Consider the following 14713-nt stretch of genomic DNA (forward strand, 5'->3'; position numbering starts at 1 on the left):
TCTCTCCTCCCCCCCCCCCCTCCACTTTCTCTGGGTTTGCCTTCGCGGACTGAATTACAAAGACACGTTATCAGGCTTGACACTGAGGGATTCCTTGTGTCCCTTTTCGAACAGGGCTTCCTCTGAAAATTGTAACCAAGTCACCTCGACATTTGTGAGGAAAGGGACGTAACACAAGGGCAGGGCGGTGGAGCAGGGGCTTTGCATCGATCTCTTTGATGTGGAGACATTCTCCACTGAGTGTCACCGAGGGTTTGCAGGGGAGGGGGGCGCTAACAGACAGGATGGTGGGGTTGGCGGCTCAGTTCGATCAGCCACAACTGCATTGAGGGAACACGGGGGCAGATAGCCCACCCCTGACCCACTCCCTCCCTTGGGTCGGTTTTCCTGCGATAGTAGGAACTGCAGATGCTGGAGAATCCGAGATAACAAGGTGTAGAGCTGGATGAAAAACAGCAGGCCAAGCAGCATCAGAGGAGCAGGAAGGCTGACACTCAGGCCTAGATCCTTCTTCAGGAATGATGGTGCTTGGCCTGCTGTGTTCGTCCAGCTGTGCACCTTGTTATATCAGGCTCTGAGATGGCCTCTTTCAGCGGTCCATGCTATCTCATCTGTGAGTGAGAAGGTGGAAGATACAAGTCGCACTCTGGCACTTTGACCTGGCTGTTTGGCCCAGAAGTTCAGCTAAGAAGGAATCGTGTCTGTCAGAGGGGAGTGAAGCTGTGGAATTCTCTACTGCAGCGGGCTGTTGAGAGGCTGGGTCATTTAAGTATAATCAAGCCTGAGATAGACAGATTTTATTTAGTCAGTGAGGGAACCAAACATGATGGGAAAAGGCAGCAAAGTGGAGTTGAGGATGCTCGGATAAGATGAGGCATTGAGTGGTGGAGCAGACTTGATGGGCAGAATGGCGTCCAACATCTCATGGTCCTACATTCAGCCCCTGCATCCAATAGAGCTGTGGTTTTTTTCTTGGTCATGAGTATTTGTCAGTTTTCACCCGAGGGAGGGTATTTCTGAATTTGACAGTTTTCAAATGGAAAGTCTGATTCACGGTCTCATGTAGCAGCGTCCGAACAACGGAAATGGGCTTTCGCTGTGAATCCTGAATCGAATCCATGAGACTAGTTGGGCGTGAAGCTGTGGCTCTTGTTGTTGACCCTTTGCTGCCAGTGAAGAGCACTCTCCCATCCCATCTGATCCACACCAGCCCACTCCAATCTCCACTCCTTTCCGTGGATTTGCAGGCCTGAGTGTATAGCAACCAATGTTCCAATTTCTCACCCTCCCAGCACTGCAGGGGAGGAATCGCTCCTGCTCTTAAAACCTCCAGTGGTCTTCAATCTGCAATGCCCAGGGCTTGTGGCTCCAAGACAGTAGCACATGTTCATTGCACAACAAAGAGCTCCTCATCCCCCATCCCCTCTCCACAAGCATCGTTCTGGCCCGCTTCAAAAGAGAAATAGACTGGGGAGCCCACCCCTTGTGTTCTGACCAACACTGCTCCTTCAAACAAACATGGTTGGTCAAGATCACATCACAGTTTGTGGCAGTTTATGAGTGGAATCAAGGGCTATGGGGATAAGGCAGGAAAAAGGATACTGATTGTGGATGATCAGCCACGATCATAATGAATGGTGGTGCTGGCTCAAAGGGCCGAATGGCCTACTCCAGCACCTAGTGTCTGTTGTCTATTGTCTAGTTTTGCCCACCAGCAATTCAATAGGAACAGGAAGGGGCTTGCCTGTACTCAGATCACAACAATCATCAGCAGAGAGTACAGAAGACACCTTCCAGCCCATTGAGTCTGCACTATCAAAACCTTTGAAGTTGACATTCCAAGTGGTTGAAATTGTATCAGAGATAATGGGAACTGCAGATGCTGGAGAATCCGAGATAACAAAGTGTGGGGCTGGATGGACACAGCAGGCCAAGCAGCATCTTAGTGGTTGTCCTATTATTTATTAGGATTTGTGAGCTTATCGGCCTCAAGGGAGGAATGCATTGTTGCCAGTGATTCTGCTCAACTTCCCTATGTAGGCTGTTCTATCATGTCAGCTCTGCCACAGTTGGTGTGTGTTTGTGTGGTTATCCTAAGACTCTAGTTTAATCTGGTGTTGTCTCTTGGCATCATTGAAGACCATACCTACCTCCCTCTGACAAAGCCACGATGACGACCCCTGATCAAAACTCATCTTTCCAAGCAGACATTAATTGTCTCCTTCAGAATTTTCTCCCATGACTTCCCTACTGCTGATATGGGACTCATTGAATCATAGAATCCCTACAGTGTAGAAGCAGGCCATTCGGCCCATCAATCCACACCAACTCTCTGAAGACCATCCCACCAGACCCACCCTACCTTATCCTTGCGTTTCACATGGCTAACCCAGTGAGCCTGCACATCCCTAGATACTATGGGGCAATTTAGCTTGGCCAACCCACCCTAACCTGCACATCTTTGGACACTTGTAATTGCTTTCTTAGGTTTTCCCTGCACTTTCTATATTTCATTAGGATCTCCATTCATTTGTTCCCTTTGTAACTGTTAAAAGGCTCTTTTTTCCCTTCTTATCGAGCCCTGAATATTCCTGGACATCTCGGATTCTCTGGGCTTGCAGCTCCTACATTTCACCCGAAAGGGAACATTTTGGGCCTGTACTTTGCCCAGTTCCATTTTGAACACTCTTCGTCTGGATGGATTCACCCACAAGGAGCTGCTCCCCATCGACTTTGGCCAGACCCTGACACAGTGTTGTAAAAGCCCCCTCTCCCCAAACCAAAACCCACCATTTGCAGGCGGTCTTCCTCCGTTTCCAGAACAAACTTAAAAAGAATGGTGTTGATAGCCTATCGCTGAAATGCCCTTCCTCCTGCCGCCTCAAATACCTCTCCAGCTCCCCTCAGAGTTAGGGCCAGCACTGCTCTTGGGCCTTCGAAATGTTGCTTTCAATAGTTGGCATGACGGAACCGTGGATGCAAAGATGTGAACTCAGTGCTAGAATTTGTTTCTTTCTCAGTAGATTGTGAAACTGAGTCTGTTCCTGGTAACGTTCCCTTGACAAAGGCTTGTTGTCCTTGAGAACTTGTTATCTGGTGAACACAAGTGCTTCTGAAGTCGGCCTCTTCAAACCAAGAGTTGGTTGCTGTCTAAATTGGGACGGCTGACGCAAGGAGAAACAAGAAAAGACTTTGTCTCACCATGCCCAGGGTTTGATATGAGTGCTGCGCATTAATCTCTTTATCTTGTGTTGCAAGGGGCTATCAGTCTGCCCTTGAATGTGATGTACCTGATAGACAAATGGTGACAGGCTGAAGGCTAAGGGAACAGGGGATTTATTGTTTGCACTGATAGTGAGTGTGTGGGACAAGGTTATGTTTCAGGCAGTGAAAATCCACCGGCAGAGTCTCCTTGCCTCCCAATAGCGCCCGTCACTTTCACCAAACTGTCACAGTCACTTGCACCCCTGCCTCTGCTTAAACTCATTCTATTCTCACCTCTGCGGACTGACTATTCCAAACCTTCCATTTCCCGACCACCTTGAGGGGGCATCTAGCTCGCAATGAGGACTGTGTACCCATCCACCACCCCGAGTTCAGGGACACCGCCCCCCCACTCCTCCCCCAGGGCCTGGGTCCAGCAACTTAACAGTCTCCAGGTTTGTTCTCTCCAGGCTCTCACTCTTCCCTCACCCGGCCAGCCTCCAGGATCTCTGCTCCTCTCTAATTCTGACCTCCTGCCGCACCCTGAGTGTCTACACCCGGGCACTACGGACAGGGCATTCTCTTCACAAATCCCTCTGAGACTTCATGATGCTCCTGAAGACCTGTCACTTTCCATCAGGATGGAGCTTTTAAGAAAGAGTTTGGGACAGTGCTTAGGGCCTCAAGGGGTCAAAGGCAATGGGGAGAGAGCAGGAAGAGGGTACGGAGGTGAGCCACGATGATACTGAATGGCAGACCAGGATGGAAGGGCTGATGGGCTACTCCTGCTCCAATTTCCCATGTGTTAATGCCTCTCTCTTCTCTTGTGTGACTCAGTCTTCACCGCTCTGATCCACTTTGGGATGCCTTCCAGACGAAAGGGGCTCTGTAAAGGGGAGTTGTTGCAGAGATTGCTGAATGTTCGACAGCCTCCTGGAAGTCTTCCCATGCCACTTGCTGGTTTGGTTTGGAGCAGAAAGGGTCAGAATCAGAGCCACAACGCGACCCTCACAGCAATCTGCACCTCCCCCCGCCACAGTTTGCACAACACCTCAACGCACAGCAGTGAGAGGGGTTTCCTTCGTTTGGGATTTCAGCTCAACTTTTGTTCTTAGAGGCTTCGCTGTTGGCACCCAGACTCCGGGGATGAGCTCTGGCGTGGACTGGCATCTGTTGCAGCTTGTCTGCCAGGCAGGGCTTCTAGACACATGGATTCCATCCACAGAGTTGGAGGTGAAACGAGATGGCTTAGACCCCACTTACCCCCAGCACATTGCCCTCATCATTCTGCCGTTATGGAGAGGACAGAGGAAGCCAAGTTGGGAAGCCCAGGCCTGATGGTTCAGACCCTGGCTTGAGGTGCTGTGTGTTTGCAGCAGTGACTGGTGCACCATTGTGATGGAGCCCATGAGCCGGGCCTGACTTCACAGTTCCCTGGACTTGTGACACGCTGGCAGAGTCCAAAGTCATCGAGCCCCCCATCTAGGGCTGGCCCGGGCTGCAGAATTTCCATTCTCCTCACTGAACCCCTCAGTTCCTCTGCCCCTCCCTCCATTGCCTGCTGGGAGCCATCAATCCCATAAGCCTACAACCTCCCCCAAAGTCTCTTCCAGGATTTATTTCTCTCCTGCTCTCTTCAGTCACCATCTCACACCTTGCCCTGGGAGACTGGCTGCCCTTGCTGTCTTGTGTCAGTGCTGAGGTAGGTAGCAGATCAGGTTCCCCTCAAACCTCTAATTTACAGACTGTGCCTTTTATTCTGGGACCCCTCTGCCCCACAGCGGCAACGCTGAAGGGATGGGGCTGCAGCAGGCCGATGTGCAAGGCCGGAGGCAGAGGGAGGATTTACTTTTGCTGCTCTCTTTGTTCTTGGGAGCCATGGACGAAGGGGGAGGCCTGGGAGAGTGAGAAGAAACTGAAACAAATTTCCTGAACCAGGTTTTGGTTCTTCAGAGGGATGTGATCAGGGTTGGGAAGGTGGGGAGGGGTTGGTGATCTGGATACTGTGGAATAATAGCTGACAATTGTGTGTGTGTGTGTGTACACCTGTGTGCACGTGTGTCTGTGTGTATGTGCACCTGTGTGTGTGCCTGTATGTGTGCACGCCTGTGTGTGTGTGTGTGTGTGTGTGTGTGTGTGTGTGTCTGGCCTGTTTAGGGCAATGAGAAGGCTGCTGGAGAACATGGGAGACACAGCAAGGTCGAAGGAATGATGGGATCTAGTCACAGCCAGCCCCAGGTGAAGCAGGAGAGATGCAGAGTGAGTGGTAATGCGATAATCTGCCTGAGGTCAGAGCTCAGAGCACATTCTGCCCAGAGCTCACCCACTGTCTGTCCCTGTGACATTGTCGTGTGAACAATCCTCAGTGTGCTCTGTCATCCTCAGGACAGCGAAATAAATGGGACATTGTTTTATCAAACTCCCTGATCAGTTTTTCCGTTCTGATTTCCCTTCCTATCCTATCGAGTGTGTACTGCCAAAGATACACTTCTCCCTACACGAGTCCCCCTTTCCCACCCTGGGCTCATGGCCTTTAATGTTATGACACTTCAAGAACTGATCCGAGCACTTTTTAATGGTTGTGAGGATCCCTGCCTCAACCATCCTCCCACGCTGTGCATTCCAGAGCGGCAGAACCCTCTGGGGGCCAATAATCCTTTCCTCAACTCCCCTCTAAACCTCCTGCTTTTCACTTTAACAGGGTGGCCCCTTGTTTTGACAAGGGCAAGTGTTCAGCCATTTGGCCCTTCCAGTCTATCCCCACCTGTCCCTCCCCCCCACCATTCCACATCACAGCTCATCTAATTGTGGTCTCACGTCTATTTCCAGCTTTCCTGCCCATCCTCTCCAAAAGTCACAGAGTCAAACTAGTTCGTCCAACCAGTCCATGCCGACCATGATCCCAAACTAAACTAGTCCCACCTGCCTGCCCCGGCCCATATCCCTCCAAACCTTTCCCTATTCATGTACTTATCCAAATGTCCTTCAAATGTTGTAACTGCACCTCCCTCTGGAAGTTCATTCCACACGCGAAACACTCTGTGTGTAAAAAAAGTTGCTCCTCATGTCCTTTTTAAATCTTTCTCCTATCACTTTAAAAATATGGCCCCCTAGTTTTGAACTCCCCTACCCGAGGGAAAAAATCCATTGACAGTCATCTTATCTATGTCCCGCATGATTTTACAAACCTCTGTAAGGTCACCCCTCAACCAGTGAGAAATGTCCCAGCCTCTCCGGCCTATCCTTTTAACACAAGCCCTGCATTCCCATAACATCCTTGTAAATTTTTTCTGAACCCTCTCCAGCAAAATAATATCCTTCCGACAACTGGGTGGCCAAAACTGGACACAGTGCTCCAGAAGAGTCCACACCTACAGCCTGCACAACCTCAACATGATGTCCCTACTCCTAAACTCAACGTGTGCCAAATTCCTTTTGAACCACCCTGACCGCCTGTGATACAAGCTTCAGCCAATATGTACCTGATCCCTCGTGTCTCTCCAACACTACCTGGGCCACACCATGAATTGTGCATGTCCTGTCCTTGTTTGTTTTAACAAAATGCAAAACCTTACGTTTATCGAAATTAAACTCCATCTGCCACTCCTTGGCCCTGTTTGATTGAGATCTCTTTGTAATCTTAGATTTCTGTCTTCACTGTGCACCCCCACCACCCCCCCCAGACCACCAATGTTGGTGTCATCACCAAACTAACTAACTAACAATGCCTCCTGTATTTTCATCCTCATCATTTATATAAATGACAAACAAAAGTTGTCCCAGCAGCAATTAATGTGGAACACTGCTGGTCACAGGCTTCCAAAATAACCCTGCACCACCATCCCTACCATAAAGCCAATTTTTTATCCATTTGGGAGGCTCATCTGAAATTCCCATGTGGCCTCACTTTATTGATTAGTTTACTGTGTGGAACCTTGTCAAAGGCTTTACTAAAGTCCACGTAAACAATATCTACCACTCTGCCCCCATCAATCTTTGGTTTCCCCGTGGTACTATCACCGGTCAGCCAGAAATCTGTCAGACCCATCTCAAACCCTGAAAGGGAGACCTCCTCGTTTTAAATTCTGTGCCCCAGTATCAGCGAGAGGGAATCTCTTCCCAAAATCCAGAGCGCTCGGAATCTTGTACGTTTCGACAGGCCCACCCCTCATTTTTATCAAACCTCCAGTGAGTGAGGTCCTGGCCTTTCCTCATGAGGGAAACTCCTCACCCGAGGAGTGAGCTGAACAAAGCTTCTCAGAGCTACTTCTGATGAAATCACATCCTCTAAATAGAGCGCAGCACAGCAGAAATGTTCAGGATGAAAGGCCTGTTTGCAGCTGGGAGTGTGATTGGAAAGCTCTCTTTCTGTGACCTGTTTTAACTGGAAGTAGTGGAGGAAGTGAGTGTGAGAATTGGAAGAGGGTACTGATGTAACGTTTTCACATCTTTGCTATGATGTGGTGCCTGCAGCTGTACACAGTGCTCCCGCTGAGAACTAATCACTGTTTTCTATAAGTTGCAAAAGGCCTGGTCTTGTATTGTATATTCTTATTCATGAAGCTGAGAATACTGTATATGCTGTCAACAGCTCTCCATAAGACCACAAGACATAGGAGTGGAAGTAAGGCCATTCGGCCTATCGAGTCCACTCCGCCACTTAAATCATAGCTGATGGGCATTTCAACTCCACTTCCATGCACTCTCCCCATAGCCCTTGATTCCTGGTGAGATCAAGAATTTATCGATCTCTGCCTTGAAGGCATCCAACGTCCCGGCCTCCACTGCACTCCATGGCAACGAATTCCACAAGCCCACCACTCTCTGGCTGAAGAAATGTCCGTTTTAAATTTACTCCCTCTAATTCTGAGGCTGTGCCCACGGGTCCTAATCTCCCCGCCTAATGGAAACAACTTCCTAGCGCCCACCCCTTCTAAACCGTACATTATCTTGTAAGTTTCTATTAGATCTCCCCTCAACCTTCTAAACTCTAATGAATACAATCCCGGGATCCTTAGCCATTGATCATACGCTAAACCCACCATTCCAGGGATCATCCGTGTGAATCTCAGCTGGACACGCTCCAGTGCCAGTATGTCCTTCCTGAGGTGTGGGGCCCAAAATTGGACATAGTATTCTAAATGGGGCCTAACTAGAGCTTTATAAAGTCTCAGAAGCACATCGCTGCTTTTATATTCCAACCCTCTTGAGATAAACGACAACATTACAATCGCTTTCTTAATTACGGACTCTATCTGCAAGTTAACCTTTAGAGAATCCTGGACCAACACTCCCAGATCCCTTTGTACTTCTGCTTTACGAATTTTCTCACCATTTAGAATTTCCAAAGTGCAATCTCGCTATCTATCCTGCCAATTTTAATGAGATATGTAAATATATAAACAGGTTTCTCTGCTCCTTTCAAATTTTACCCTTTAATTCATCCTTTCTCTCCATTTTTGTGCTAAAGTGAATCACCTCACACTTGTCTGTTTCAAACCCCATCTGCCACCTTTCCACTCATTCTACCAACTTGTCTGGACCTCCACACTATCCTCGTCACAGTTTTGAGTGGACTGCAAACTTGGAAACTGACCCAGGTCATTAATATGTCCCAGGAAAATCGAGGGTCCCAATATAGACCCCTGGGGAGCTCCACTCCAAACAATCCTCCAGCTCGAAAAATATCCATTCACCATTACACCCTGTTTCCATTCACTCAGACTGCTTTTGTTTCAATGTTGTTACTGTCCCTTTCATACCCTGACTGATAACTTTCCCCCAAGTCTGTTGGGTAGGACTTCATGGTCAAAAAGCTCTGGCCAATGAGTCAACGCGATTTTCCCAAAATAAATAGAGATAGAGGAAGCTGATGTACTGAAAATTTTGTCAAACATTAAGATTGACAAGTCGCCAGGCCCGGATCAGATTTGTCCTCGGCTGCTTTGGGAAGCGAGAAATGCAATTGCTTCGCCACTTGCGAAGATCTTTGCATCCTCGCTCTCCACTGGAGTCGTACCTGAGGACTGGAGAGAGGCAAATGTAATTCCTCTCTTCAAGAAAGGAAATAGGGAAATCCCCGGCAATTATAGACCGGTAAGTCTCACGTCTGTCGTCTGCAAGGTGTTAGAAAGGATTCTGAGGGATAAGATTTATGACCATCTGGAAGAGCATGGCTTGATCAAATACAGTCAACACGGCTTTGTGAGGGGTAGGTCATGCCTTACAAACCTTATCGAGTTTTTTGAGGATGTGACTAGTAAGGTTGATGAGGGTCAAGCTGTGGATGTGGTGTATATGGACTTCAGTAAGGCATTTGATAAGGTTCCCCATGGAAGGCTCATTCAGAAGGTCAGGAGGAATGGGATACAGGGGAACTTAGCTGCTTGGATACAGAATTGGCTGGCCAACAGAAGACAGCGAGTGGTAGTAGAAGGAAAATATTCTGCCTGGAAGTCAGTGGTGAGTGGGGTTCCACAGGGCTCTGTCCTTGGGCCTCTACTGTTTGTAATTTTTATTAATGACTTGGACGAGGGAATTGAAGGATGGGTCAGCAAGTTTGCAGACGACACAAAGGTCGGAGGTGTCGTTGACAGTGTAGAGGGCTGTTGTAGGCTGCAGCGGGACATTGACAGGATGCAGAGATGGGCTGAGAGGTGGCAGATGGAGTTCAACCTGGATAAATGCGAGGTGATGCATTTTGGAAGGTCGAATTTGAAAGCTGAGTACAGGATTAAGGATAGGATTCTTGGCAGCGTGGAGGAACAGAGGGATCTTGGTGTGCAGATACATAGATCCCTTAAAATGGCCACCCAAGTGGACAGGGTTGTTAAGAAAGCATATGGTGTTTTGGCTTTCATTAACAGGGGGATTGAGTTTAAGAGTCGTGAGATCTTGTTGCAGCTCTATAAAACTTTGGTTAGACCGCACTTGGAATACTGCGTCCAGTTCTGGGCGCCCTATTATAGGAAAGATGTGGATGCTTTGGAGAGGGTTCAGAGGAGGTTTACCAGGATGCTGCCTGGACTGGAGGGCTTATCTTATGAAGAGAGGTTGACTGAGCTCGGTCTCTTTTCATTGGAGAAAAGGAGGAGGAGAGGGGACCTAATTGAGGTATACAAGATAATGAGAGGCATAGATAGAGTCGATAGCCAGAGACTATTTCCCAGGGCAGAAATGGCTAGCACGAGGGGTCATAGTTTTAAGCTGGTTGGTGGAAAGTATAGAGGGGATGTCAGAGGCAGGTTCTTTACGCAGAGAGTTGTGAGAGCATGGAATGCGTTGCCAGCAGCAGTTGTGGAAGCAAGGTCATTGGGGTCATTTAAGAGACTGCTGGACATGCATATGGTCACAGAAATTTGAGGGTGCATCCATGAGGATCAATGGTCGGCACAACATTGTGGGCTGAAGGGCCTGTTCTGTGCTGTACTGTTCTATGTTCTAAATGCATGCAGTTCATTCTATCCCGCAGGAGCATTTCCTGAAGTTTCCCCTCCATCTGTGTTAGACAGACTGGCCTGTCATTGCTGAGCTCAGTTTTGAAGTTTCCAGATGACTGAAAACTTGGAAGAATTGTCACCTGTGAAGAAGAACTCTGCAAGGACATTGACAAGGTGGTGGAACAGGCAGATAGGTGACAGATGAAGTTTAATCTGGAGAAGTGTGAGGTGATGGAGACAGAGAGAGAAAGGATGAATTAAAGGGTAAAATTTTAAAGGAGCAGAGAAACCTGTTTATACATTTACATATCTCATTAAAATCGGCAGGATTGATAGCGAGAGCTGTTGACAACGTATACAGTATTCTCGGCTTCATGAATAAGAATATAAAATACAAGACCAGGACTGTAATGCTGAACTTATAGAAGACATTGATGAGATCTCAGCTGGAGCATTGTGTACAGATGTGAATGCATTGGCAAGAGTGTGCGAGGGTGATTTACAGGCATGAATCCAGGAATGAGCAACTTCTGTTTGGAGGGTAGATTGAAGAAGATGGGACTGTATTCCTTGGAGACCAGAAAGCCAAGAGGAGATTTGATAAAAATTTTCGGAATAACTAGGGTTCTCACAGAATTTTTAAAGAAAAAGATCCAGAAATAGATATAAGGTAATTTGCAAAAGAAGCAAATGTGAGGTGACAAAATACTTTTTCTCATTAATGTACTGCCTGGGAATGTAGTGGAGGCAGGCTCAGTGAAGGTATTCGAGAGCAACGTTGGATGGTTATTGGGAATAGAAACGGTGTGTGGGGTTCCAGGCTGGAGAATGGCACAAAGTGATCATGCTCATTCAGTGATGTAGTGTGAATGCAATGGGCTGAATGGCCTCCTGCAGTTACTGTTCTGCGAGTCTTTCTGATGCTGCACCTCAAAGAGGGAGCTGGAGAGACAGTGGGTGCGTTGGTTGTAGTTTTTCCAGAAATCTTTGGATGTTGTGGAACTATCAGAAGATTGGAAACCTGCCAATGGAACAGTTCTGTTCAAAAAGGGAGCAAGACAAACAGTAGGTAGTTCAAGGGCTGGATAGCCCAACATTTATTGCTGGAGAAGTATTGGAAACAGTTATGAAGGATGTAATAGCTGTGCATTTGGAAATCATGACACAATTAAGCAGAGTCAGCATGGCTTCCTGAAAGGAAAATTGTGTTTGACTAATTTATTAGAGTTTTTGAAGCAGCCTGAAGCAGTAAATGTATCCTATGTAAACTCCCAGTAGGCATTTGATAAGGTACCTCATAAATGGCTGAGTTATAAGATGAGAGCCCACAGTGTTGAAAGCAGAACATTGGCCTGGACAGAGATTTGGCTTGTGGGCAGGAAACATCGAGTGGAGATCAGGTTCATTTTAAGGTTGGTGGTCTGTAATCTGTTGGGTTCCACAGGGATCAGTGCCGGGGTGACAGCTGTTTACAATATATTTCAATGACTAGGAGGAAGGAAGTGTATGTCCTGGAGCAAAATATGGAGACAACACAAAAATAGATGAAAATGCAGTTTGTGTGAGGGATACAAGCAGTTTACAGAGAGACATTGATAGGTTGAGTACATGGGCATAAGTTGGCAAATGAAGTGTAATGTGGCAACATATAGAACCTAGAACATAGAACAGTACAAGGCCCTTCGGCCCACGATGTTGTGCTGAACTTTTACCCTGAACCTAAGGTCTATCTAACCTTCACTGCTACCTGATACTATCACCACTATGCCTATCTAACAGCCGCTTAAATGCCCCTCATGAGGTCAACACCACTACCCTCTCCAGCAATGCATTCCATGCCCCGACCACTCTCTGGGTAAAGAACCTACCTCTGACGTCCCCCCTGTATCTACCCCCACTCACTTTCAAACTACATCCCCTCGTAATGGCTACCTCCACCCGAGCAAAAAGTCTCTGGCTGTCCACTCTATCCATACCTCTGATCATTTTGTACACCTCTATCAAGTCACCTCTCATCCTTCGTCGTTCTAAAGAGAAAAGCCCTAGCTCTTTCAACCTTCCCTCCTAAGACCTTGCCAACATTCCAGGCAACATCCTGGTAAATCTCCTCTGCACCTTTTCCAACACTTCCACATCTTTCCTGTAATGAGGCGACGAGATCTGGACATAATACTCCAGATGTGGCCGAACCAGGCTGTTGTACAGCTGGAGCATAACTTCACGGCTCTTGAACTCAATCCCTCTATTAATGAAAGCTAACACACCACATGCCTTCTTAACAACTCTATCCACCTGGGTGGCACCTCTCAGGGAATTGTGCACATGAACCCCAAGATCCCTCTGCTCCTCCCCAATCGCCTCACACTTTTCAGGGTTAAACTCCATCTGCCACTTCTCAGCCCAGCTCTGCGTCCTATCAATATCCCTTTGTAACCTAGAATAGCCCTCAGCACTGTCCACAACATGACCCACCTTCACATCATCCATGAACTTACTAATCCACCCTTCCACTACTTCATCCAAATCATTTACACAAATCACAAATAGAAGAGGATCCAGAACAGATCCTTGTGTTACACCACTCAAAGTTGATCATTTCGTATCAGAGAAGAAAAGAACAGAATATTATTGAAATGGAGTAAACCAGTAAAAGCTGCAATACAAAGGAACTTTGGGGGCAGGGAACATGTTCACAAAACACAGAAAGCGAGCAGACAGGAGCAGCAGGAAATCCGGAAGGCTAATGGAATGTTGGCCTTTATTTCAATGTGGTTGGGCAATGAGAGTAGGAAAGTCTTTCTGTGCAAGGAGCCAGTGAGACCACATGTGGAGTAGTGTGTGCTGTTTTAGTCCCCTGATATCATGAAAGTTATCATCTTATTGGAGGACGTTCAGAGAAGATTAATTGGCATATGAACAAAGGCTAAACAGGTTGGGCCTTTCCTCTCACTAGAGTTTATATGATCTTATTGAAACACAGAGGGTTCTGAAGGGGCTTGACAGGGTAAATGCGGTGAGGGTGTTTCCCCTCATGGGAGAGTCTAGGATGAGAGGACACTGACTCAGAATAAAGGGGCACCAGTTTAAGACTCATATAAGGAGGGATTTATTCTCTCTGAGGGCTGTAGGTCTCTGGACCTCCTTGCCACAGACAGCTGTGAGGGCAGACTCCATGTGTGTGTTTAAGACTGAGATTGACAGATTCTTGATCATTTGGGGAGTCAAGGGCCTGGGAAAAGGGTGATAAAGTGGATGTGAGGAGTGTGGGATCAGCCATGATCCTATTAAATGGTGCATCAGACCTGAAGGGCTAAACAGTCTATTCTACTCCCATTTATTATGGTCTGACTCCAGTAGACCTGGCTTGGAATATTTTGTAGAATGGACATTGATGGACTGTGAATTTTTTGCGTTAAAGTTGGGAACAAAGACCCACCACAATTACCTTTACTCCCTCTGACTCAACCTGCAATACAGGAAGAGCAGCTCACAATCTCCCAAAGGCCATGATCTCAGTCCATGCCAAGCATTTGTCGTGACATTGAGAAGCAAAATTCCTCATGGGGACGGTAATAAGAGGGACTGCAGAAGATATGTTACACATAGCATCTGCAAATACTGGAACTGTGAAATCATCACTCAAAATGGTGGGGTCACGAAGCAGTCAGTCAGTACTTCGGGGTACAGAGAAAAACTGCTCATTCTCTTCCAAGTAATTGTCAGCACTGGCATGTAAGAGGGAGGCACTGTCGTCTTTATTGTGAGATTTTTCATCTTTTAAATGTTACACGTCAAACTTTGACGAATGCAGTTGATGCAGATTTTCAAAAGTATGTTGGCTTTTAAGAGACACAGAGTAAAACTAGAGAAATATTTTGCTGTTCCTGTGTCTGGCCTTTTCTTTATTAACCTGTCATGGGAATTGGGTGTTGTTGGCACGGCCCTGCATTTATTGCACTGTCCCTAGTTGCCCCCTTGAGGAGTTGGGAGCGAGCTGCCTTCTTGAACTGCTGCAGTCCTCCTGCTGTGGGTTGACGCACTTGAGGGAGGCAATTCCAGGATATTGACCC

The sequence above is a fragment of the Stegostoma tigrinum genome, chromosome 40, assembly GCF_030684315.1.
Source record: "Stegostoma tigrinum isolate sSteTig4 chromosome 40, sSteTig4.hap1, whole genome shotgun sequence".
Lineage (NCBI taxonomy): Eukaryota > Metazoa > Chordata > Chondrichthyes > Orectolobiformes > Stegostomatidae > Stegostoma > Stegostoma tigrinum.